Source organism: Acinonyx jubatus, chromosome A3 (assembly GCF_027475565.1).
Source record: "Acinonyx jubatus isolate Ajub_Pintada_27869175 chromosome A3, VMU_Ajub_asm_v1.0, whole genome shotgun sequence".
Lineage (NCBI taxonomy): Eukaryota > Metazoa > Chordata > Mammalia > Carnivora > Felidae > Acinonyx > Acinonyx jubatus.
Genome location: NC_069388.1, coordinates 37293835 through 37321613, shown reverse-complemented (window position 1 = coordinate 37321613; position 27779 = coordinate 37293835).

The following is a 27779-nucleotide window of genomic DNA, read 5'->3' as shown; positions in this document are numbered from 1 at the left end:
ATATTTTCCCCATTGAGGTGAAGTTTTTAAAATCTCTTCAGTAAGTTTATATTTTAAGCAGAGAAATTTTTCAACACCTCACAGAAAGGCATTGATGTTCATTTTCAAATAAAACTCTCTCCCACACTTTTTTGTTCCCTGATGCAAAATAGAAGCAAGGCTGCCCCCAGTTCACCTCTTTCCATTTCATCAAAGGGAGTGTGTCCCATGCACATACTGCAAATAAGTCACATCTTTGACTTTACTGTTGATGTTAGTCTTTGGGAATGAAATTTGGAAATGACATCCTCAGGAGAATGAGCAGCTTGTTTTTGCTGTTACTGCCAGTAGGCTGCATCTTGTCACAAGTGACTAAATTTCTGAGTGAAAGCCTGAACATTCTGAAACCTTGTTAAACTACCAGTTTAATAAAAAAAAATAGAAAAAAAAACAATAGTGGAAAACCAAATTCATATCCATGCTTATATTTTCACCATCATATTTCTTAATTTTATAAGCATGTCTTGGGGCGTGCAAACCTAACCATGCATATCAGACACACTACAGAGATTTCTTGATTTGTCCATATAACTCAAGTTACAACGTCAATGGAGCATTTCTAATTAGTGGCATGCAAATATTCTTTATACTCTCTGTCAATAGCTGAAACATACATGCAATCTCAGGATAAAAATTAGAAACTCACACTACTATACACGTTATTTTAAAAGAAAATAACTGGTTTGGCAATTGAAAAACATCAACTTAATCTTCTGCTTATGTTTCATAAATTTCACAAAAACCTTAAACAGCATAATTCTTGGGTTGATAGACAAAATCAGTAAGCTTCCAATACTCACTATAAGTTTCTTCTGGGTTATTTGGAGGGAAATCAGAAGGTATCCAATAGGCAGAGAATAATATTTTGGGGAAACAGGAGGACCACTACTCCAAAAACTCTAACTTCTGTGATTAACATCTTTTCCTGCAATGAGGATGTGAAACTGTAAAATACTCAAGGATTATACACATTCACAATGATTTCTGGAATTTGGACTTCAGCATTCTACTTAATAGAATTCTTCAAGATGGCTGAAGAGTTATTTATTTACTCACTTGATTACTTATTTATTTACTTTCAGAGCTAGCAGTTACTTGGGGAGAATTGACTGGCCACTTGCCGGAGTGTGGTCTCAGATTCACACCATTGCCATCACCTTGGAGACATCAGAAGTGCAGGATCCTAAACTTACTGAATCAGAGTCTGTGTTTTACCAATATCTTGGAGGATTCAAATGCACATTAAAGTTTAAGATGCACTGATTTAGACCCATTCGACATCTGGAGCAACTGAAAAATTGTTTCAAGATCTCATAGTTGGTTAACTAATGATCAAACCCCAAGCCCAGGGCTCTCAAATTCCAGAACTATGCCTTTCCCCTGCTTTCCTTTCTTCCTCTTGAAACATTTTTAGGCAAAATGGGCAGATCTTCCAGCACAACCACTTAATACTAGTTCAATCACTATTAATGTCCATCACTGCCAGTGCCAGGCTTGATTGGATCTATGCTTTGCCATGATTTAAGTTTTGACATCCCTTTATGTTAATATAGTCCCAACTTTGGCATGAGTACAATGGTTGCAAAGTCAAGAGGGATGTATTTGTATCCACTGGCAAAGATAAATCTACTCAGGGGGACTGTAGGAGGGTTTTTTAGACTATTTGACAATTTACCAGCAGACCAGAGAAGCTCATACCCCCGCCCCCAGTATTCCAGTGAGGAAGAAGCAGAACAAAGCCCTGACATAGCCAAATTTTCCGGGAACCAACAAAGTAAATGGAACTTCCTTTCAGAAGGATGGCTAAGAACAGACCAACAGAAAGAAAAAGCTTCAACTGATAACTTCCAGCAAACAGGAGATTCACAGCTGGTGAGAGTGATTTGGAAGCAGATCATAGGAAAAATAGTTTATTTTCTATTACCCTAAGAGGAATGAGTTGGAGAATATGGCTTGATTTCTCCAGTCTCTTAAATCATATCAATGAAAAACAACAGCCATTACACAGCAGGAAAGCAGGGAGGGAGGAGATGGGACTAAAGACGAAGCTGTGTTATTACAAAACATGCAACAATCCCCTTAGTGTTTCAGTTGAAAGTTTGAAAACTAACACAATAGATTTGCAGTTGACTTTGATCACACAGAATTTGCCACATTCCCATTTCTTAAGGACCTTTACATGACTAAAGTCAAAAGGGAACATAAGAAGTCATTGCCATTTGACAGTTAAGCAACTGAGGCTCAGAAGAGTTAAACAACATTCTCAAGGTCATTTGATAAGGTGAAAACCAGGATGAAGATCCTGTGTCTCTGATACTCAGTTCAGTGCACAAATTTTGGCATAATACCCACACTTGCTGCCTAAACTTTAAGTTGAATTTCCCAAATGGAAGGAATCTTGCTTGTTTTTGTTTAACCCATTCCTATAAGAGACTGTTTAATAAAAAAAATAAAAACAAAAAAAATCTCAAGATTCTGGGGAAGTAACAAAAGGATATAGGTTTGCTTTGGAGGAATCTATTCTCTGGAATTTAAAATGTCGACATCCCTTTATGTTAATAATATCCAGCCTTAGAGATCTGGGTCAAGTGTGAGGACAGTCAAGAGAAATCTGTTTGCATCAGTGGGCAAAGAATAAAGCATTTAGAAGAACTGGACAGGGCTCCTGGAAGTCTTTGGGGCTTAATTAATATCTCAGTGGTACATGTGGCTTTGGGTAGTGCTCCTACTTCTGCTTCCTAACTTTAGGGAAGGATAATTTGGCCTCAAAGCTACAGACAGCTGTGAAATCGAATGCTCTATTGGAGCATTTTAAATAGCACATTTGGCCCTTTGGAGGTAACTAAATGGGTTTCACTTCTACAGATTTATAGAACTTGCTCTTCTGCCCAAATTTCTACCTCTTCTGGCTGACTCACTCCCAGTACTTTTGAATTGAGCCCTTCATTACTCACTCCCTACAGCATGTAAGGTAAGCTGGAATTGACGTCACACAAGGCTAGCAAAACTTACTTCCTTTCAGATGCTATAAGTTTTATCCATCTCTTCCCTTCCATAGCAACACACGGAAAAGAACAAATTGCAGATACTCTAGTCTTGCAACCTAGAATTGAGGGTATGGTCTAAGAAATGGTTTTCAACTTGTCTACACATTAGAACCATCTGGGGAGCTACAACTAATCCCCATGTCAGGCTATTACCCAGTCCAATTTCAACAGAACCAGCTGGGTGAGACCAGGCATTAGCCTTCTATAAGGAACTCATCAGGTAAGTCCAATGTTTAGCTAAGGTTAAGAACATGTGGTTTAAAGCAATTCTTCTCAGACTTTAGTGAGCATCTGTATCACCTGGAGGCTTGTTAAAACACAAACTCCTGGGCCCAACAACTGACTAGTGATGACTAACTTGGTGCTACTTATAATGTGGCCCTCAGCCAGCACAATGGCATCACCCAGGAGCTTTTTAGAAATGCAGATTCTCAGGTCCCACCTATGACTGAGTCACTCTAGGTGGAGCTTCTGAATCTTCAGGCTTACTAAATCTCCAAGTGCTACTGATGTTCTAAAGTGTGAGTACCATTGGTCTAAAGAAGCTGGTAAGTAAGAGTGTTACTGCAATGGTAACAGCTAAAAATATTTTAGCAATAATATTTCAGGCAATGCTAATATTTCAATCTCTCATTAACTGCCTGGTTTATCAATTGATTCCACAAAACTGTGATAACTGTAGAAGACCTAGCCAAATCCACTTCTGAGACAATTCTTCATCCTACCTTGTCGATTTGGATGAATCTTCCTTATCCTCTCACAGACAGTACCCATCAATGCAGAGGTCAGCTGGAAACAAAAGAACCCCTTATTGCTAAACCAAGTCTCCATGAAAATTAGAGCTAGATAGGTCTGCAAGGACCAAGAGTCTCATTTTTCCTCAAGCCTGCAGAAGGGCAGTTTAACTTGAGAGCAAAGCCCATGACAGAAGAGTCCAGGATAAAAAAAAAAAAATTATGCAAGAAACCTAGCATTTTTGCTTCCTGCTTCAATCAAGAATGCTGTTCTCATTCAAGCCTCTAGCCTTCTTTGTGGGGCTCAGACAGGGCTCAGACATAAAGCATACAGAAGAAAGAGCTTCTATCTGGACCCAAAGTGCAATCCCATTCTCCAGTCCCTCTTTCTCCAACACACTTCCCTGTATAGAACACCTTGTTCACCTCTCTTGACCCCTATTATCTATCTGCCAGTCCTCTGAGTTACCTGAGCCCCCACATTATTTTTTCTGTTCAGCCATTGTCTTCAATCAGGTAAAAGTTGTCCTGAAGCTGAAATAGAATGTCAAAATCACTAACCATTCCAGGGTTTTATTTTGGTATTATCTTTGACCGTTAACAGTGTTATAATGCAACTGTGAGCTAGCCCCTCTTAACCACTGAAACTCCAAACAAGGGTTTGAATGTCCTGATCATCTGGATCATTGATATACAAATCATGCCTTGCTGGTCTTGATCCATTTTGAGCTCATTGACAAAAGCTGTGACTATCACTTATGAGCACAAGTCAGTTTTTCCCTCTAATTAAAATGCTACCTCACTTCACAATGGGAGGTTAAAAAACAATCCCTAGTGTTTCAGATGCCTGATTGACATCAGGGAAACACACTAGAATATTAGACTAAATATTTTCTCTTTGAGATTTTTGAGTGGCGGAACCAGGTATTTGCCTTTCTCCAGAGAAGAAAGATAAATCTAAGAACAGTGGGGTGAAGCTGACCTAAGTCAAAACTCCCCATAGAGAGCAGCAAGGTTCTTAGGCTAGGTGTGGGTTCTGCATATTTTATTATTTCCCACCCTTCTTGCTGTACAGAAGTACAAGAGGAATCGAATGCTTGGAATCAGGGAAAATATGCAGATTAAATCATTGCAAACAAGCCCGAGACAACTGCTAGTCTCTAGCTTGGGTTGTCTTCTTTGTTGTGAGTTTTAATATCACAGCCTCCCTCCCCCCTTACAATTGTATTTAAAAAATTGGGCTCACTTTGCACATTGATGTACGTCCTCCTTAGGAAGGTGCTTTGCAACCAGGAAGCTGAATGCTAATGCAGGGGTTGCTATGGTAAGCAATCTTTTCTATTGAGCAGAAGAATAAATAGTTCTATGAATTCCTAAATCAATAGCCAGGGCTGAACAGGATATAACCAGGTATTTTAGCCCCTAAATATAGACTTAGAGCTAGAAGACAGTGTTTTCTCTGTAAAATCCCAATATAATTATAGATGCTTCAGGAAATTTTGTGTTCACCGTTTGAAGCTGATTATTGATATTTTTTTCAGAGTTTTTACATAACCCTGTAACACTTGTTTAAAACAATGTTTTTTTCTTTCATCCAGATAAAGGCAGCTGAGGAAAAAAAAACTGCTGGTTTTCATGGCTGGGAAAAGAAGCTTTTGCAGAATTAGACCCTAATTAATGAATGCTTAATGAGCTAGAAATGTCTAATGAACATTAAATAACAGTACCATAGGTGTGTATTTTTTTTTTAAAAGACTTTTATCTAAACAAAACGCTTTGTTTCGGTTCTTGAGAAACCTAACTATTCATATACTGGATGGTTCCCAAGCCTCCCCACCTTGTCCCTCTGGCCCTGTTCCACCTGAAGGCAAAGGACACTTATCTTCATCAACCAATGAATAGGCTCCTTGCAGCTGGGCCTCTAGTTGGATTCACCCAATGGTGAGACACCATCAGGAGATAGGAGGGAGGTGGGAAAGAGGGTTTGGCTCCCTCCTGCCCATTGATATAAGCTGGCTGAGATTCTCCTATAGACACAGCTCCTGGGTGTTGGTTGTTCTTTTCTCCCCTAGCTCATTCTACCCTAGGCATGATAAAGGGCCCCTCACTATTGCTAGCTCCAGGGGCTTCAAACTTCTATGTTAGTTCCATTTCATCCTGCCAGCAATTGTATAAACATACTCCCTTAAGTCTCCTCAAATTCTCCATCTGACTGTGTATCTGGTTCTTTCTGGGGCCCTGCCTACTACTCTCACAGGGTCCATATCTCATTAGGATGAGAAAATAAATATATTACAAAATATAACTGAATTTTTATTTAAACACATATTTTTAAGCATATATTTTAAGACAGAACTACACCATTGGGCTATTTCAATGCCAAATGAGCCACCCCTCCATTGATATAATTAGTAAAGTCAAAAATAACCTCTTTCCCATATTCTGCTGAATCACTTTGATTCATAACTTGTACCTTATTTACATATTTTTTCCTTCACATTTTCCATGTGATTCTCCACCAGAGTGGAAACTGTGAAAGAAGCTTTCCTGGTGGCTTTTGTACTCATCAAAGGACAAAGATAAGCCAGGAAAGAGCACGAAAACTCAACCCAGCATTAAGGAAGGGGCTGGAAGAAGCTTTCCTCTGTACATTTTGCCTTTTACTCTCACTGGTCACTTCCATCTCATAAGTATACCCTTTGGAGGGAGACCTCCAACTCAACATTTTTTTCTCTTTACACAAAAGTATCTTGGATAAATTTATCAGTTGTGACTGCAGACATTGAGCAAAAATCTCTCCCAATCTCATAGTGGGCAGGTACCTTATCTGGGAGCCATACAAAAGGCTGAGATATAGCTTTTTAAAAATTACTTTTTATTTTTTTTTAATTTACTTTGAGAGAGAAAGAGAGTGAGCTAGGGAGGGGTAGACAGAGGTAGGGAGGGAAGGGGAGAGAGACAAAGAGAGAGTGTGAAAGAGACAGTGAGAGAGAGAGAGAATCCCAAGCAGACTCCATACTGCTATCATGGAGCACAATGCAGGGCTTGAACTCACGAACTGAGATCATGACCTGAGCTGAAATCTAGAGTCGGATGCTCAACTGACTGAACCACCCAGGCATCCCATGAGGTATAGCTTTGAAGTAGCTCTTTCTCTTTTCCTAGGTCTTTCTCTGTCTTTCTGTTTCCCCGAGGGCTCTGACCTCCCTCAAATCTTAAGACTCAGCCTCCCTCTATAGAGAGGCAGGCATGCAAATATCAGGATGGAGGCAGTACCACCTCTCACCCTGGCAGAACACTCAGCTCATTAGCATAGCCCTTGAACAAGGCCTGTCCCTCTCTGTGGGACTTGAAATGATAAATGACTCTGTCATTCGGGCTCTAAAGGGATAATCATCATTTTCCAGACCTATCATCCACTCCCAGGACAATACTGGGTGATGGTGTGCTAGGACATTTTCCCTGTGCATATGGCATTGGTGGCAAGAACCTCCATCTCCTACCAATCTGTGAATAATACCGTGGATACAGCTCCAGGAAGTTAAAGAAGTTAGTTCAGCTTTTGAAACTGCCTCATTTGCAACCAAAAAACAGCTTAGGCCCAGAGAGAAATAGTCTTACTAAGTTTGAAGTGGAAAATCCCTAGGTTATAAATGAAATGTAGCTACATGGACCTTATATATATATATATATATATATATATATATATATATATATATATATATATACAGGTTATATATAGGCTATATATAGGTATATATATATATAGCCTATATAGCCTATATAGGCTATATATATATATATATATATATATATATATATATATAGGTTCCACAAAAGTCATATAGCAGAATATTCATAGCAGCAGTATTCCTAATATATAAAATATAGATGCTTCCAAATTGTTAAGAGTAGAATAAATACATAAACAATGCACAGCAATAAAGAGTAACAATCTACAACTTTACATAAAACTATGGATGCATCGCACAAGCATAGTGTTAAGAGAATGAAGCAAGACATAAGAGTACCTGCTACATGACTCCATTTATCTAAAGGACAGAAATAGGCAAAACCAATCTATGGTCATCAAAGCAAGGATAGTGGCTACCCTTGGAAGCATAGCAACTAGAAGGGAGTGTGAAGGCAGCTTCCACCACGCTGGTAATAATCTGTTTCTTGACTAAGTTTACAATTCAATAATTTTTTCCAAAATTTACACATCTCATCGAAATAAAGGATGACCGGGAGTCCAACTAATTTAATGCAGAATCACTAATCTATTGATGAGGAGACTTTTTCTTTCCTTAGAATAGGAACAGAGGTGGCTTAATAGGAGTTCCATCCAGATAATTGTCTGGGCTGCCATTTTGTAAGGAATGCTAATACCTGTCAAGGGAAAGAAGATAGATAAAATTGTACCTGCCAGAATTCCTTCCAGAGATGGCATTGCATGTGTTTAAAAAAGGATCCTCTGGCAGTCAGTTAAATTTGATAGGATACCCCAAAAAACAGTTGCAAAAATCTGTCATAACTTCAGAAAAGTACTTGGTTGAATAAAATGACCATAATTGTGTAATGATTCTGTGGCAATTTGGTTGGTCATTCAGCAATGAATTCAGCATTCTCTCTCCCTATGTTTCTCTGTGGACAGAGAATGTATCCAGATCCATTGAGGGTAAACTTGGCCACTTGACCTGCTTTAGACAATGGAATGTTAGCAGACATACTAAATCAAAATCCACATTTGTACAGAGAACTTGAGTTGCTTGTCCAAACAGTGATATAAACAATGACAAGTGGAAGGGCATTAAATACTTAAGGAAGCTATTATCATATCCATTTCATAGATTGAGACTTCAGATTCTTCACTTTTAACAAGCTCCCAGGTGGTGTTGATGTTGCCAGTCAATGGGCCACAGGTTGGATACAGGCAGTCACACCTCAATGTCTTCATCATTTAGAAAATAGAAACCATATTATCTACTCATAGAGTTGTTTGGGGGCCAATACAAATTGTGTGTCTACATCACCTAGCACTATGCACAATGAATAGTCATTTGTATTTATACTTCCTATCCTATCTCAAACCATGAAAGAGGAGAGCAAACACATGTGCCTAAGTTTTGTGCAAAAAATGTAGGATGAAGAATAAAAAGATTTGAGTTCAATAACACTGTAGTCACTTGCAACTGTGCAAACTTGGGGAGGTTGTTTAACTTCTGTGAATCCCAGTGTTCTCATCCACAAAAGGAGTAATGATGTCTACCTGTCAAGAATATGAATATCAAATAAGGTCTGCTCCAGGCACATGGTAGGCTCTTGAAATTTGTTTGTTAAATCCAAATGTGGCTCATTAAGTAATGAGTTCATTAATATATCTGAGGGCTCCACACCATTCAAAGGTGCCAAACTGCAAACACCAAGAGAGGTTGTCCTGTGAGCATCCACTAAGCAACTATTACATGCCACAGAGCAACTTGACAGGATATTAGTATGTGTCCCATGCAGGCAGGGCATGGGATTCCTTTAAAAACACAAATTCCTTTAAAAACAGGAAGTCATGCCACCTCCTTGTTGAAAAAAACCTTTAAGTCATCCTGGTACACTTAAAATAAAATCCCATGGGAATGTAAGCTGGTGCAGCCACTCTGGAAAACAGTATGGAGGTTCCTAAAAAAATTAAAAATAGAACTACCCTACAACCTAGCAACTGCACTGCTAGGTATTTATCCAAGGGATACAGGTGTGCTGTTTTGAAGGGACACATGCACTCCAATGTTTATAGCAGCACTATCAACAATAGCCAAAGTATGGAAAGAGTCCAAATGTCCATTGATGGATGAATGGATAAAGAAGAGGTGGTATATATATATATATATATATATATATATATATATATATATATATATATACATATACATACATACAATGGAGTATTACTCAGCAATCAAAAAGAATGAAATCTTGCCATTTGCAACTATGTGGATGGAACTGGAGGGTATTATGCTAAGCGAAATTAGTCAGAAAAAGACAAATATCATATGACTTCACTCATATGAGGACTTTAAGAGACAAAACAGATGAACATCAGGGAAGGGAAACAAAAATAATATAAAAACAGGGAGAGGGACAAAACATAAGAGACTCTTAAATATGGAGAACAAACAGAGGGTTACTGGAAGGGTTGTGGGAGGGGGCATGGGCTAAATGGGTAAGGGGCATTAAGGAATCTGCTTCTGAAGTGATTGTTGCACTAGATGCTAACTAATTTGGATGTAAATTAAAAAAATAAAATAATCAATAAATAAATAAAAATAAAAATAAAAATAAAAAAAGGAAGAAATAAAATAAAACCCCAAATTCTCAACAAGCCTTATATGGTCCAGCAACTGACTATTGCTCCAAAGGCATGCCATCATCTTGGCCACTCTCCACTTTGCTCACTCCATCCCAGCCTCTGCCTCTCAAAACACATGCTGTTTGCACATGCTGTTTCTCATCATGAAACACTCTTCATCTAGGCATCTATAAAGTTCATTACTAATAGATGTCCTATCATTTTGGTTTTAGTTAATCCTCCCTCATTAAAGAGGCCTACCTGACTAACCAATTTCAACTATCACTCTAACCCCCACCATATTACTCTGCCCCCCTTATCCTGCTTTATTTGTCCTCATGGCCCTCATCACTAACTGACACTATATCATATACATTTTCGTTTTCATCTTTTATGACTCTACCACGAGACTCTAAGATTTATGAAGAATGGATTTTGTCCCTTTAATTCATTTATGTGCCCTCAGCTGACATATGATAGATTCTTAATAAACATTGTTGAGTGGATAAATGAAAAAAATTGCTACACCATGAATTCCTATCTAACATGTAGGAAGGTACCTGTACGTGTGTTGACTGTCAATATTTAGGTGTTGCATGCAGAGGTTGTCAGTGTATTTACATTTATTCATGCATCCAACATTTTTAAAGAAACTTCTACCTGTCAGACACTCTTCTAGAATCTCAGGTACATCAGTGAATGCTGTAGCTTGGGTTCCATGGCAAATAGACTCTGAGATGGAGATCACTGGTGAAGAACATTTTGGGGACCTGTTCTTAGGGTTGATACCTGTGATGGTTAGAGAAAAAGGGGGAGAGAAAAGCTGACCCACGGAGGAGTTGCAGCAGGGGCCTAAGCCCATCCCTCTTGGAGTTGTGGACATTGGATGTCCTCAGAGTTGTCCCAAATTGAGGCAAGGATTTGAGGCAAGGATACTTTTGCATCCACAGTCATTGGACACGGGCTGTCCCTGGAGAAGAACATGACATTGGATAAGATGGAGCTCTTCAGAAGAGAACAATTCCAGGAGAAGTAATCTCTTGAGCTGGGAGCCTCCATCATTCTCAGGATCTAGGGGAATGAGTGCTTTAGTCGTGAGTGTGTGTGTGTGTGTGTGTGTGTGTGTGTGTGTGTGTGTGTGTCTGTGTGTGCGCGTGTGGGCACGCACGCACGTCTGTGGTGTAGGGGGAGGGGCTGCTAGGGCAACAAACTCTGGCATCTACTACAGGTAACAAAATAAACAAAGAACCTGTCTTTAAGGAGTTTACATTCCAGTGTGGGAGAAAACAGGCAATCAACAATAAAGTAAATAATCTAGACAGCATATTAGAAAGTGGTAAAGTCCCACAGTACAGCTTGATGGAGAGGCAGTAAGTACCAAAATGAATGTGAGGGGCAGAATTAAATAGGAAAGTGTAGGCTTCATTGAGCAGGTAAAAATCTGAGCAAAGGCCTGAGGGAGGTAAGAAATTCAGCTTAGCAGAAATTAGCCTGGAGGGAAGAGCATTCTAGTCAAAGGGCATAGCTGTTGCAAAGGCTGGGGCAGGTTTAGCTTGTCTATGATCCTTGACCCCCAAAACCCTTGAAAAAGAGGAGCAAGCAAGACCTAGTCACAAGAAAGAATTAAAAAAAGGACTTGTGTGCTTTAGATGATACTGGTGATCCACCAGGCAGATCAAAACACACAACCTCAATTATTCCCCATCCTGGCACCAGCAAGCCATCCCGGGAGTTATCCCATGGCTGCTGGCCAGGCCTAGGAGACGCAGGAGAATTAACTGCTATGCAAACCTGAAATTTACCAGCCTCTTTCTTCACCAAGTGCACCCTCGGACACTATTAGTGTCTGAATAGAATCTAGAATTCTGAAACAGTTGATTCTGGCAGTTCTTGACAGTTCAGTAGTTGTTTTGACGGAGAGACATATTCCTGAAGCTTTCTACTCTGTCATTTTTTTTGTGATCTCACTCAAAATATTTTAATATCTGGTAAATTAAATTCTGTATGCTTCTTCTCTTGTCAGATTTTTTTTTTCTTACTACTTTTGCACATTTATTTTTTTCAGATAAATATTAGGATAATTTTTGTCATTTCTTAAAAAGAATGAAAAACAAAATCGTATTTGGATTTTCTCTGTAAATTGAATTGACTTTTTAGTTAATTTTAGAAAATTGACTTATTTCAAATGTTATATCTCTTTACACATAAGATATAGTTCTCCATTTATTCTAATCTTCTAACCCTTTTACAGAGTTTTATGTTTTATACAGTACCTGTCCATTTAATGTGATATTTGTTCTTTATTATTTCATATTTGTGAAATAATATTGTTTATAATATTACTATTATAAATGTAATCACTTTCTTTATTAAAACTTCTAAACAGTTATTATTATACAAGAAAACTATATTTGATTATTTGTTTTGTGATTGGCCACACTACTGAATTCTCCCACTAATTCTAATTGTTTTTGCTTTTCTTAAGGTTTCTTGAATATATAATCACATAATTTGCAAATAATAATAATTATTTCTTTTCTACTTCTAGTATTTATATCGCTTATATTTTCAGAACAATTATAAAGAATAGTGATGATTGCAATTGTCCTTCTTTTCTTCCTAGTTTAAATGAGAAAGTGCCTAGTTTTTCACGATTAATCATGATGTTGGCTATTACTGTGTGCTATAAATACATATATAAATCTATCGATATATACACACATAAATATATGGAAATTACATTTTAATAAATATTATGCTATTACTACATTATTAAAATTATTATGTGCCTTAGATATAATTTGAATTGTATTCTATGCCTTTTTTGAATGTGTTAAAATAACTTTCTTATCCTTTCATTGACTTATTAGTATAGTAACTCAGTATATTTCTGGAAATTGAGACTTTCTGCATTTTTAGCATTACCCTCACTTGATCACTTTAATTGATAATATTTCTTACCTATATTTCATACTTTTACTGAGTGTAATTAAATTGGTCTTTTATTATTTCCTTCTGCTACTCTGTTGTAGTTTGGTTTCAGTAATAACTGAATTTATACAGTTCACTGGAAAATTTTTTACTCTTTATTCTAAAATTGCATAAAATGCAGATCTTTATGGATGTTTTTCTGTTTGAAAGTATTAATGATGAATACATGTATTGTTTACCTTGTGTGTAACTAGATGTTTATCTGTTTACTGCATTTTCTCCATGATTAACATATTGTTTAGGGGCACCCGGGTGGCTCAGTCGGTTAAGTGTCTGACTTCGGCTCAGGTCATGATCTCAAGGTTCATGGGTTCGAGCCCCACATCGGGCTCTGTGCCGGCAGCTCAGAGCCTGGAGCCTGCTTCGGATTCTGTGTCTCCCTCTCTCTCTGTTCCTCCCCTGCTCTCACTCTATCTCTCTCTCACTCTCTCAAAAATAAATAGAGGGGCGCCTGGGTGGCTCAGTCGGTTAAGCGTCCGACTTCAGCCCGGGTCACGATCTCGCGGTCTGTGAGTTCGAGCCCCGCGTCGGGCTCTGGGCTGATGGCTCAGAGCCTGGAGCCTGCTTCTGATTCTGTGTCTCCCTCTCTCTCTGCCCCTCCCCCGTTCATGCTCTGTCTCTCTCTGTCTCAAAAATAAATAAATGTAAAAAAAAATAAAATAAATAGAGATTAAAAAAAACTTTTTTAAAAACATATTGTTTATAGACTTACAAATTTGGTACTTTAAATTTTCTTAGAAAATTACCCACTTTAACCAAGTTTTCAAAGTTTGTAGCATAAAGCCATGTAAATACTCTCATATTTCTTTAAATTTCCTCTACAACTTAATATTTTCCTTTAATCATGATTTATTTGGTAAATTTCTTTTGTGGCTACAAAACAACAAATGTAAAAAATATGTATAATATGTACAATCTATGTGCAATAGACTTGTACATATGTACAAATCTATTTTGCACACATTTTGTGGCTACAAAACAGATATGTACATAAATGAGCATTATAATTATATATGTATATATATATTTATATATTATACAGGTATATTCTAGCATTATATGTTTCATTCACCTATCAAAAAATACCTTTCATTGTAACTTTGTTTTATAATTTGCCTATTACTATTTTTTAATCTATTAAAAATTTTAAATGATAGGAAAGGAATTCTTTAAAGAATTTTTAAAGCTATTAAAAACATTAAGTGCTGGGTTCTCAGACATGTTACCAAAAGCATGATCTATTAAAAAATAATAAGTTAAACTTTATTAAAATTTTTAAATCTTGCTTTGCAAATTACCCTGTTAAAATGATTAACAAAAAATAAGACAAGCCATAGACTGAAAGAATTTGCAAATCACATATCTCACAAAGAATTTGGAAAAGAAATATATTAAGAATTTTATAAACTCAACAGTAAGAAAGTAAACAGTCCAGTAAGAAAATGGGCAAAAGCTTGGACATTTCCCCAAAGAGAATATACAGAAGAAAAATATGCACAGGAAAAGGTGTTCAACCTCACAGGCCATAGTGAAATGCTAAGACGATGATAAGATACCACTACACACCAATTAGAATGACTAAAATTTAAAAATACTGTTCATTCCAGTGCTAGCAAGATGTGAAACAACTGAGTCTCTCATCCACTGCCAGTGAAAATATAAAATGGTACCACTGCTCTGGAAAATTGTTTGACAGTTTCTTGAACATTTATGCATACACTTATCATCTGACCCATCAATCACAGTCCGGGGTATTTATTCTAGAATCTTGAAAATGTATGTTCACACGAAACCTGTCCATGATGTTCATAGCAGCTTTATTTGTAATCACGAAAAATTGGAGCCAACCCAAATGTCCTTTAACAGCTGAATGGACAAACAAGTGGTACATCCATAGAGTAGAATACTTCAATCAGCAATAAAAAGGAATGAACTATTCATGTATGCAACCACCTCAGGATCGATCTCAAAGACACTGTATTATACTGGGTTGTTTTTTTTTTTTTTTTAACTAATCTCAAAGAGTAATATGCTATGTGATTATATATAAAAGTAAGTTACACTCAATTAAATAATATACTACATATGTAATATATACACAATGCTCTCAAAGTAGCAAAGTTATAGTAATGAAGAATAAATCAGTGATTGGTAAGAGGTAACAAGAGAGAGTTTCTTTAAGTGATTGAACAGTTCTGCATCCTAACTCTGTGAGGGTTACTCAAAACATGTGACAAATTTTCATAGAACTACACACAAAAGATTGCATGTAAAAACTGATAAATTCCAAATAAGGTTAGTACCAGATTTTAATAGTACTGCATCAATTTCAATTTCCTATTTTTAACATGTTCTGTGGTTATGTAGATATTGTCTTCTTTTTTCCTAAAAATCAATCTGATTGCATGGAACTGTACACCCCCCCCCCAAACACACACACATACACACAAATTCACAGAAAATTGGCAAAATTTGAGTAGGCTCTGTGAATTATAACAATGCCAACTTCCTGGATTTCATGTTTTATTATAGTTATGCAAGATGTTCCCATTGGGGAAATGGCGGAAGGGAACATGTAACCTTCCTGTACATTTTTAAAAATCCTCATGAATCTATGACTATTTCAAAATAAACAGTGTAAAAATATTGATCTCATTATTCTGTTGTGAATAATATGACTTAAAGAATACATATTGCAAAGAGCTGGAAATTGTCATTCTCACTCTTACAAGAAAACACTGGAAAAACTGAATATTGATGACTGAGATCCATGAGAAAACTGAGGTTGCAGAATAAACCACCCTGCAGTCTGGATGGGGAAACAGGCAAGCCCAGAGAGTCCCAGCTGAGATCCGCTTACCTGGCATAAAGCCACTGGAGCCATACACTGGTAAGAACTGTTAAATGTGAATTTTCATGAATTCCTGAAGGCTGAGTGTAGACAAGCATGGCAGTGAGAAACTATGGAGGCTACAGTGTTTGGCAGCCCCCATACCTCTGTGGGCTTTACTTCCAGGAGCTCCTCCTGGTTCTCACAGTGAAGAGCTCTCGTAGGAAGAAGAAAAATAGTCATTCTGAGATACGCTCAGAACCTATTCCATAATGAGGGCCTATGCTCCAGAGTAGAGGACTTTGCCAGAGCATTATCCCATCTGGGAGAAGGGTATTCCTCCCACCCCAGGCCCCACTAGTTTTCCTATATTACCTAAAAGAGGAAAAACATATCAACAAGGGACAGAGCTTCTGGAAAATCAGCTGGGGATGTTGGAGCCAGGTAAGGGAATATGGGCTGGGGAAGGGAGAAACTATTCCACTGGAGAAACACTTGTGAAAGTCACAGCCTCTTAAAGACTGATTTAATTATAGTATTATAAAATACTTCCTCTCTGTCACACTTTACTATCACAACAACATGGCTCCAGAGTAACATACTGGTTTACAGCTTAAATAGCAGGCATAGTCTCTCTCTGGAGAGGAGTACTCAGAGAAACCCAAAGTCAACAAGGGGAGACAAAAAACAAGGACACTAGAAGAATTTAGGATCTTTAGTATGTATAGCTAGAGCAAACATTAAACACAGCCCAACCCTTAGCCAGACTAACGTGAAACCTTACACTAAATGCCTACTTACTTCAGTTCCTTATTACCCAGTACGTCCTTGATGTCTATCTTTCAACAGAAACCACAAGGTACACCAAACAGGCAATACACAGATCTGGGGGTTGTTTGTCACACAGCATTTTATAGTACCAAGTTGACTAATAAAGAAATCATCTTCTATAATATCATCTAAATTATTCTGTGTCTTGTTTACAGCATGTGGAGAAATTTATGGCATAAGGTTGAAATCCCAGGGCTCCAGTCCCTGAGCTCTGAGTTGGCACTGAGGCCAACAACTGAGTGTATCACAGTTCATGCTAAGGCAGGTCCATTTCTGGAAGTCACAGGACTCCTCTGGTGGCGGGTTTGGTTCAAGGATGCCCCAGCGGCCTTGCTGGAACTTAAGACTGCAACATGGTCTAAAAGCTTTCATCCGCTTTCACTCACTCTCACCAGGTCAGATGTGCTTTGTGGTCTGACAGCTCACCCAGCTTTTCCTAGCTCCCTCCTCATTTTTCATTTTTCATTATAGGTGTTTCCCCTAAAAATAAAGTCTTTTGTACTTAATCCTTGCTTGGCATTTGTTTCTCAGAGAACCTGGACAAGCAGTCTCTCATCCCTTCACTGCTTCACTGACACAGACACTGTTCCCTGGTGGGCATTTTTAAATCACATATATTCATAGACAAAAATTGTCTGTATTTTTATATTGATTTTTCTAGGAATCCAGAGAAATTCAGGGAACTTCTTCAAATGCACTCAGCATTGTTTTTTAATCACTCAAATTTTAAGCTGCAATGACTTTTTAGAAAGCAATGCCACATCCTTTACCACAAACTGGCATCACGATAAAAAGAAAATGCTTGGTATAAAAGAGTTAGGCTGTCCATTAGATTCTGTATGATAGCTATACACTTCAAGGATCCTTACACAAGACAGGCAAGATGAGCTTTCATTTTTTTTTTTAATTTAATTATAAATCTTAAACACACTGTGGTTTTGTGGACACATGGCCCCTGAATTAGCTCATGAAGTGACTGGGTTAATAAGACACAGTTGGATCTTTGCAATTATATAGCTATGACCTTGGTTTTATTTCCCTAAGGTCTGAGGAATTTAGAGGTCAGGAACAGATTTTAAATAGATTAAGTGGTGTGTCTGTGTATGTGGGGGGGGGGGGTAATATGTGTGTGTAAGTAGGCCAGGTGTGTATTCTTAACTTTCACTATAGTGTATATGTGTGGTTCAAGAATTGTCTCCTTTATGTATTCAACTGTGAACACTGCACCCCAGCTAAAACCCACAAAGGAGACGGAACCATAATTCCTTGAAGCTAGTAAACACCTACAGAAAATGACTGATAAATGGAAGCCAGTTTCAATTTGAGACTCATTGGGAGGGAGTTTGGCATTCTCAGGGAAACTTAAGATCCTTTCTAGTGGCATACATTCAAAAATACCCTTGAAAAAGCTCCTTGACAGTGGTTTTGGCAATGAATTTTTAGATATGACACCAAAAATACAGGCAACCGAAGCAAAGATAAATACTGGGACTACATCAAATGAAAAATCTTCTGGGTCACCTGGGTGGCACAGTGGGTTAAGGGGCTGATTTCCAAAATAGATAAAGAGCTCAGATAACTCAATAGCAAAATAATAATAATAATAATAATAATAATAATAATAATAAATAAACCTGATTTTAAAATGGGCCAAAGACCTGAGTGGACATTTTTCTGAAGAAGACACATACATGGCCAAGAGAGGGACACCTGGGTGGATCAGGTGGTTGAGTGTCTGACTTCAGCTTAGGTCATGATCTTATGGTTTGTCAGGCTCTGCACTGGCAGTGCCATGAGGAGCCTGCTTGGGATTCTCTCTCTCTCCCTCTCTCTCTGCCCCTCCCCACTCATGTGCACACACGTGCACACTCTCTCTCTCTCTCTCAAAAATGAATGAACGTTTTTTTTAAAAAATGGCCAAGAAGTATATGAAAAAGTGTTCAACATCACTAACCGTCAGAGAAATACCAATCAAATCCACAATGAAATATTACCTCACATCTGTTAGGATACTTATTACTTAAAAAAAAAAAAGATAAATTTTGGCCAGGATGTGGAAAAAAGGGAATCCTGCTACAGTGTTAGCAGAAATGTAAATTGGTACAGCCATTATGAAAAACAGTATGGAGTTTCCTCAGAACATTAAAAATGGAACTACCATACGACCCCAGTAATCCCACTTCTGAGTACACATCTAAAGAAACTGAAATCAGGATCTCAAAGAGACACCTGCAGGCCTTTGTTCATTGAAGCATTATTCACAACAGCCAAGATAGGAAAACAACTTAATGTCCATTGATGGATGAATGAATACAGAAAACATGGTATATACATACAACAAAATATTGAGAAAGAAAGGCATTCCGCCATTTGTGACAACATAGACCTAGAAGACATCATGCTAATTGAAATCAGACAGAGAAAGACAAATACTTATGCTCTTACTTACATGTGGCATTGAAACTAGTCAAACCCATAGAAGCAGAAAGGAGAATGGTGATTACCAGGGGCTAATGGGGGAAATGGAAAGAAGTTGGTGAAGTCTCAGTTTTGCAAAATCAATGCGTTCTGAAGATCTAATGTACGGCATGGTGACTATGGATAACAACCCTGTACTGTGTACTTGAAATTTGCTAGGACAGTGATCGAAGTATCCTCACCACCATAAAACATAACAAAACGAAACCAACCAAACCCAGCTATAATTATGTGAGGTGATAGATACGCTAACTAGCTGAATTGTGGTGGTTATTTCACAATGTATACATATATCAAATCATCAAGTAGTATACTTTAAATATATATAATAAATAAAATATCCTGGAGCCAAAACTTACTTGGGTCAAGATAGAAGTGGGGGGTGGGGGAAGGAAACAACGTTTCTAAATAAGTAAATTACCCAAAAGTCATTTCAATTTTCTTGGGCAAATGAATCAAAGCAGTTCTGCATGTCAGCACTCAGGCACCCACCTTCCTGAAAATCACCTGGCTGACAAGCCATCGGCCCCTACTGGTTGTTCTCATAAGCACAACTGATCTGCTTTAAGACCTATTAAATCAAGCTTTAGACAATGGGCGATTCATCAGGACTGCTGGAAAGAAAAAAAAAAAGTTCTTTGGAAAATGATAGATCCATTGTTCCTATTATAGAAAGAACCTTAGTTGGAAAAGTAGAAGACATTTTTGAAAAGAAAATATTTGAACTTCCAATATCTTATAATAAGAAGTAAAAGACCCTCATTAAAATGAGTCTTTGCACCAGAACAGAAAAGTTCGAATACAAGCCTTTCTCAGAAAGAGGGGGACTGCCTCTTTAGTCAGAACTCAATTTTGCATTTCCTTGATTTATAGATGGAAAGAATTCCAATTCTCTATTTATTTTGTAATGCCTGGCATGCGAACCTCTAGCTGGCTCAAGTAGTTCTGATGAAATGCAGGACAATGACACCTTGAAAGGTGGTGACAGTGTATCCACTTGAAAAGTAATTGCTCCTGGCTTCACGCACAGTAACTTCAAGATGGAAAATACATTCAGAATAGCAAAATGCCAAGAATGCTTCTAATCCAACTAGAGTCTCTCCCTTATCATTTAAGAAAAGCAGGTGGGATAAAAATAATGCCAAAAAGCATTATTTACCATATCAAAATTTTATTGTTTGTTAAGTTTTCTATACTCTCTCCTCTCTCTCTCTCAATTTTTCAAATGCTTTTCTTTATATATAGGGCTCCCACCCAAAACTATTAACTGCATTCATTTTTCAATAGACTGATTTTCTTTTTAAATGTAATGTCCTGGAGACATTTTGTCTTTTTTATTGTTTTGAATTTAATGTAAATTAATTTTTGAATAACTGACAATTGGATTCGTTTTAGTTTTTTAATATTTAAGGCTTGATGCATTCAAAAGAATGTATGTAACATGTGTAAAATATGTAGCATAGCACTAACAACCCCTGGAACATCCCTCACTATTATTAATATTGATACATTCACTTGTTTGCTCTTTCTCTACTCTATAACCCTGTCTCCCCTCAACCCCTGAAGTAACTATTATCCTAAATTTTGTTTTTATTGCCTTCTGCTATTTGCATGACTCCTTTGTATCTTGTGTTTAAGAGTTATAAACAATATTTGTTTAGTTTTTATTTTATTAAAAAGGCATCATATTGTATCTAGTTTTTGTGGTACTAGCTTTTTAAACTCAATATTCTTTCTATTTTTAAATTCATTCATTTGTCACAAGAGCTGGACTTCATTATTTTCACTACAGTCTAATACTCGATTGTGCAAATAAGCTGACTGCTGAACAACACAAGTTTGTACTGCACAGGTCCACTTACATGTAGATATTTTTCAATAAATATAGTATAGTACTGTAAATATATCTTATCTTCCTTATGATTCTTTTAAGTTTATTTACTTATTAAGAGAGAGTGTGTGCAAGCTAGCACGGGAGGGGCAGAGAGAGAGAGGCAGAGAGAACCCCAAACAGGCTCTGCACTGTCAGCATGGAGCCTGATGCCAAGCTCGATCTCAGGAACTGAACTGTGAGATCATGACCTGAGCCAAAATCAAGAGTCGGAGGCTTAACCAACTGAGCCACCCAGGCACCACCACCCTCCCCCTTTATGATTTTTCTTATTAACATTTTCTTTTCTCTAGCTTACTTTATGGTAAGAATACAGTATGTAATATATGTAATATACAAAATATGTGTCAACTGACTTTATGTTATGGGTAAGGCTTCTAGTAGACAATAGGCTATTAGTAGTTAGGATTTTGGGGAGTCAACCATTATATGCAGATATTTTACTGCATAGGGGTCAATGCCCCTAGCCCCCATGTTGTTTGGGGGGTCACCTGTATCACAACTCATTGTGCTGTCCTTTGATTGATGGACTAGATTTGATCCATGTTGGAAATATCTCCTTCTAGTTGTCAGGAGTCTTCATTTTTCCTATGTTATCTTTGAGAACTTTGAGTTCTTAATTTGTTTCAAATGTATTCATCTGGGTTTTTTATATCTAGCATTTTTGTCATATTTAAGAAAGGCTTCCTTCTCCAAAGTTACAGATCTGTTCTTCTAAATATTTTAGTTTGACTTTTAAGTCTTCAAACTATTAGGAATACATTTTTGTGGCAGCTATTTTATTAGGTGGGAACAAGTTTAAAAGTTTATATTTTCTTGTTTAAAAACATTTTTATCATGGGGTGCCTGGGTGGCTCAGTTGGTTAAACAACTGACTTCAGCTCAGGTCATGATCTCACAGTTCAGGAGTTCAAGCCCCACATCAGATTCTGTGCTGACAACTCAGAGCCTGGAGCCTGCTTTGGATTCTGTGTCTCCCTCTCTCTCTGCCCCTCTCCTGTTCATGTTTTGTCTCTCTCTCAAAAACAAATAAACATTAAAAAAAATTTTTAACTTTTTTTTTTTATAAAGACCCTTTGTACCACAACCCTGTTTTTTGTCTTAAAGTCTTTTTTTTTTAATTATTTTAATTATACTACACTTCTTTGGCTTCATATTTGCCTTGTATATTTTCCCCACATTTTTACATTCAAATTTTCATGCCCTTGTGTTTTGGGTGCATCTTTCACAAAAAGTATGTAGATAGATTTTCTTCTTCTTATTTTTTTAGTAATCTAACCATATTGCAAAAACTGGAAATTATCAATGAAATTTAACCTTCCAGATAGAACTCTCTTTTTATTTCATACAAGTAAAGACACAGAGGGTACTTTCATATAAAAATAATAGGCTGGATTCTACCACACAATTGATTATTACTGGAAAGATAAATTAGTAGCTTTAAAAGAACTTAATTTTATCTCCAACCCGATTCTTTTAGAACAATATGTGTGGACACAGGCCTAAATATACACTGTATTTCTTGGATCATCTCAACTCTTATGAAGAAAAATCCTCCAATGAGAAACAAAAATGGCTTTATCAAATGTGACAATAACACATTTAACAATATGTCCCAGTGGAGACTAATATAAGCAGGGCGAGTACCTAATTATTTAATCAGATTTTTTTATTGCATTTAGCAATGTAGTAACGAAACTGCCCAGGTATACCTAAAGAGGACTTTGAAAGATGTTCCTTCTGCCCACGACCCTCACCAGGGAGCATTCCCTCTTGTTAGGAAGATTATTCATTATTCAAACCATTGTTAACAGTTCCCAAGGTCTGGACCAGCTGAGGAAGGTAAGAGATTATCCATAGGGAGACAAAGACGTCATACTTACAGGTTGTAAAAGAAGTCTTCTGGTCTTGGTTGGGCTCATCACATAAGTGGGTGTCACTGGCTTAGCTGGGTTGACCTGGCTCTACTCTACATGTCTTTTATCCTCCAGCAGCCTTGTTCACATAGACATTAGAGACAGCCTCTTTATCACCCTTGTTTATCACACTTTAAAGCCCCTTCTTGTATCACCCTTATTAACAACCCATTGGCCTTTTAAAATGTCCTACAATCTAAATGAGCTTGGAGTCAGACTAGGAAGGCATCATAATGCTATAAAGCAGAGGGTGAAGATATTGGTAGGGGTGAAGTGGGGGGGGGGGGGAGGGACATTAATGTAATCAATCTACCACGGAAACTAATTTCTCTCCCTGACTCAGAAACTCAGAAATGGAGGATAGGAGCAAAACAATGAGCCTGTTTCAGAAAGGACTGACAGGGAACCATTTTCTCAGGGAAAGGCAAGTTTTGGGTGAGACATGACCTCTCTAAAGGACAAGCTTGTCCTTTAGCCTACGCCCCTCACCAATCTTTGCTTGCTCTTTGAATAGCTGGGGCATATAATTGCATTGAATCAATTTTTACAAGGAGAAGGAAGAAACCACGAAGAAGCAGGATCCTTTGTCTAACACTGAGTTATGGCAGGAAGCAAGATGATAAAGTGACAGTACCCATAAAGGAATGGTATATTTCTTCTCAGGGTTATAGAGAATTTTTGGGAAAAGACAAACCTCTTGTAACTGCTGTTAGGGAAGTGTTGATCCGTGATTTGCATAAGCTGTGGACATCTCCTTTGAATTGTAGAAAAATTGCAAATTGGGAAGTACAGATACATCAAGCAGGAACAGCTAGATTTCTGAGGCACAACAGCAAAGTAGTAAAGAGCCTTGATTTGGGATAATGAAAAGTATTCATGATTTTCTTATTTTATATTTTAGGACATTCCCTTTATTGTTTCAGTTTCTGTGTGTGTGTGTGTGTGCATGTGTGATAGTCACACTACAAATTTGACATATAATTTTAGTTTATTTGGGTGGATTCCACAGTGTTATATTAATGCATGTTTTTGCATTCCGCTGCTAGAAAACAGGGCAATAAATCTTAGGAGATTCAGACCTAATCTCTCTTGCCATACTGGAATGAAAAGCTAGAATTTCTGCACATATTTTAAGCTGCCTCCTTCCTTAATGCATTGTGTCATGTTCTTAGCAGTTTCTCCCATAGAAGATAGGCTTTCAATGTGCATGTCGGCTTGGGGGAAATCTTGCTCCTATGTATTAACTGCTGACTCCTTTAATCCTGTTAGAATTTAATTTCCCTTGATTGAATGTGGTGTTATCACCAGGTGCTGAGAGGCCCTTTCCTATCAGTACATATAAATCCTGTTAGTCCTCCCCAGACTCCAGATGTTGCAGTCTTCTGAGGTCAGACTCTTCTAAAGGAGCACTTACTCTCAGGTTCATCCAATCCAGAGTGTGAAAGTCAAACTTCTGGACACAAATGTCTTGTTTATTTCTGTCTGGATAAGTTATGGGGCTGAAGCATCGGTGCCTGCAGCCTGTGAGAGTCCCAGGAGTTTTCAATCACTTCTCAATAAATAACAAGTTCAAGGACTTTTAAAAAGCCTTACATTAAATTGTGAGGTGTTCACTGATTAGCAAGATACTGACCCATAAAAATCTCTATGGTTTTCAATTCTTCCAATTTTACTAAACAAAGCATTTCCTTTTTATATGCGTGACCTGCTTTAACTGCTTATCCCAGGAAACTCTTCCCAGCAATTGCTGAGATTTGTAATGAAATCCATTCTCAGTGATCCCAGTGTCTTTGCTTCTCTGTGAGAGATTCTTCCTGCTCCCAGCTTCCTCTTTCTGCATCTCATTTGTTGGCCATTTCTTGCTAATTACCTTCCTCCACCAAACAAAAGAAAGCAGTTCTATTCACAGTGTCAGTTTTGCTACTTGTTAGCACCTCTAATTATTTTTTTCAAAAGTTTGATTAAGAAGAAATTATTGGATAAATTGTATTTGAGCATCTGTGGATTTCATGCATTAATTAAAATAAATCAGCTTTATTACTAACAATCAACTTTGGTAAATTTTAAGGCTTTAACTATTTCACTGACATCAATTTGGCCACCAAATGTGGTCTCAATATTCTGTAGATGCTGTAATTTAACCAATTTAACCGTAATTCAGATAAAATACTTGTTCTCAGAGGAGTGAGGGTTTATTGTCAGATTTTTTCAAGGATCTCAAACTCCAAAACATTCAGGTCAGCTTTATGAAAGAATTGGGCCAGGTGGCAATGTGCTGATCGCAGGTCAGATCTAAAAATGGGGAAACCAGCTTTATTAAACAGCACAGCCATTGTTTCTGTGTAGGAATGCTGGTCCACTGCTGTCAGGATTTCTTTTTCCTTTTCTTTTTCAAGTAGTAATAGTATTTTGGATTTTTCTACAATATCTCATAATTTATAAATGTGAGCTTTCATACTAGCTTTATAAGCAATTAACCCACTACATTTACTACATACTTACCTTTCCAGCGAGATTTACTCTTTATTATACATTCTTATTACTAATTAGCACCCTTTCTTTTCAGCTTAAAAAAGTCCCTTTAACATTTCTTGTAAGGCAGTTTAGTGATGATGAACTCATTTAGCTTTTGTTTATCAGGAAAATTCTTTTCTTTTAAATTTTTTATTTTTAGAGAGAGAGAGTGTGTCCATACGTGTGTGAGTTGGGGAGGAACAAAGAGAATCTTAAGCAGAATCTATGCTCAGCATGCAGCCCAATGCTGGCCTCAATCCCCAAACCCTAGGATCCTGACCTGAGCTGAAATCAAGAGTCAATGGATGCTCAATTGAGCCACACAGGTGCCCCTATCTGGAAAACTCTTTATCTCTTCCTGAATGTGAATGATAATGTTGTGGAGTAGAATGTTCTTGGTTGGAAGCTTTTTTTTTTTTCTTTCAGCACTTTGAATACATCTTGCTACACCCTTCTGACCTGCAAAGTTTCTGCTGAAAAATCTGCTGCTAGTCTTACGGGGGTTCCTTCATACATAACAAATTGTTTTTCTCTTGTTACTTTTTATATTCTCTCCTCGTCTTTAAGTTTTGGCATTTTAATTATAATGTGCCTTGTGGTGGGTCTCTTTGGGGTCCAGTTTTCTTTTTTAATGTTTGTTTATTTTTGAGAGTGAAAGCAGGAGAGCGGGGTAGACACAGAGAGAAAGGAGACAGAGGATCCGAAGCAGGCTCTGCACCTACAGCCCCGACGCAGAGCTCGAACTCACAAACCAGAAGTCCATGACCTGAGCCTAAGTCAGATGCTTAACCAACTAAGCCACCCAAGTACCCCTGGGTTTCTCTTATTTGGAACTCTCTGGGCTTCCTGGGTCTGGATGTCTGTTTCCTTGCCCAGGTTAGGGAAGTTTTCAGCTATTATTTCTTCAAATAAGTTTCCTGCTCCTTTCTCTCTCTCATCTCCTTCTGGGAGTTCTATGATGCAGTTAGTCTGTTTGATGCTCTCCTATAAGTCCCTTAAGGTATCCTCACTTTTCATTCTCTTTCTTTGTACTGTGATTGACTGAGTTCCATTACCTTGTCTTGTGGTAGACTGATACCTTTTTTGCTTCATCTAGTCTGCTGTTGATATTAATGCCACGGAAATTAAATACTGGACTCCTAAGTCATTAATAGACAAATTAAAAACAAAGTATTTTGAAATGTATGATAAAAATAAGACAAGGGGCACCTGGGTGGCTCAGTCGGTTAAGCATCTGACTTTGGCTCAGGTCATGATCTCGCCGTTTGTGAGTTCAAGCCCTGCATCAGGCTCTGTGCTGATGGCTCAGAGCCTGGAACCTGTTTCAGAGTCTGTGTCTTCCTCTCTCTCTGACCCTCCCCCGTTCATGCTCTGTCTCTCTCTCAAAAATAAATAAACGTTAAAAAAAATTAAAAAAAAATAAGACAAATCAAAACTTGTGGAACATAGCCCAAACTATGAAAAGAGGGAACTTTACAGCCATATATACAGAGAAGAAAAACTGATTATCAATTATGAAGAAGTTAAAAAAGAATTCAATGGGGATGCTAATTGGTTAAGCCACTATGGAAAACAGTATGGAGGTTCATCAAAAAATTAAAAATAGAATTACCATATGACCCAGTAATTCCACTACTGGGTATGGGGAATGCTAATTAAAAAAAAAAGATATACATACCCCCATGTTTACTGCACTATTACTTACAATAGCAAAATATGGAAGCAACCCAAGTGTCCACCTATAGATGAATGGACAAAAGAAATTGGTGTATATATACAATGGAATATTACTCTGCCATAAAAAGTAATGAATCTTACCATTTGTAACAACATGGATGGATCTAGAGAGTATAATGCTAAGTGAAATAAATCAGACAAAGAAAGACAAATGCCATATGATTTCACTCATATGTGGAACTTAAGAAACAAATGAATAAATAAAGAAAAAAGACAGATAAAAATAAAACAGACTCTTAAATACAGACAATAAAAACCAAACAGACTCTTTGGTGGTCACCAAAGGGGAGCTGAGTGGGGGGATGGTGAAATAAAGGGATTAAGAATACACTTATCCTGATGAGCACTGAGTAATGTACAGAATTGTTGAATTATTCATTATGTTGTATACCTGACATGAGTATAACATTGTGTGCTAATTATGCTTCAGT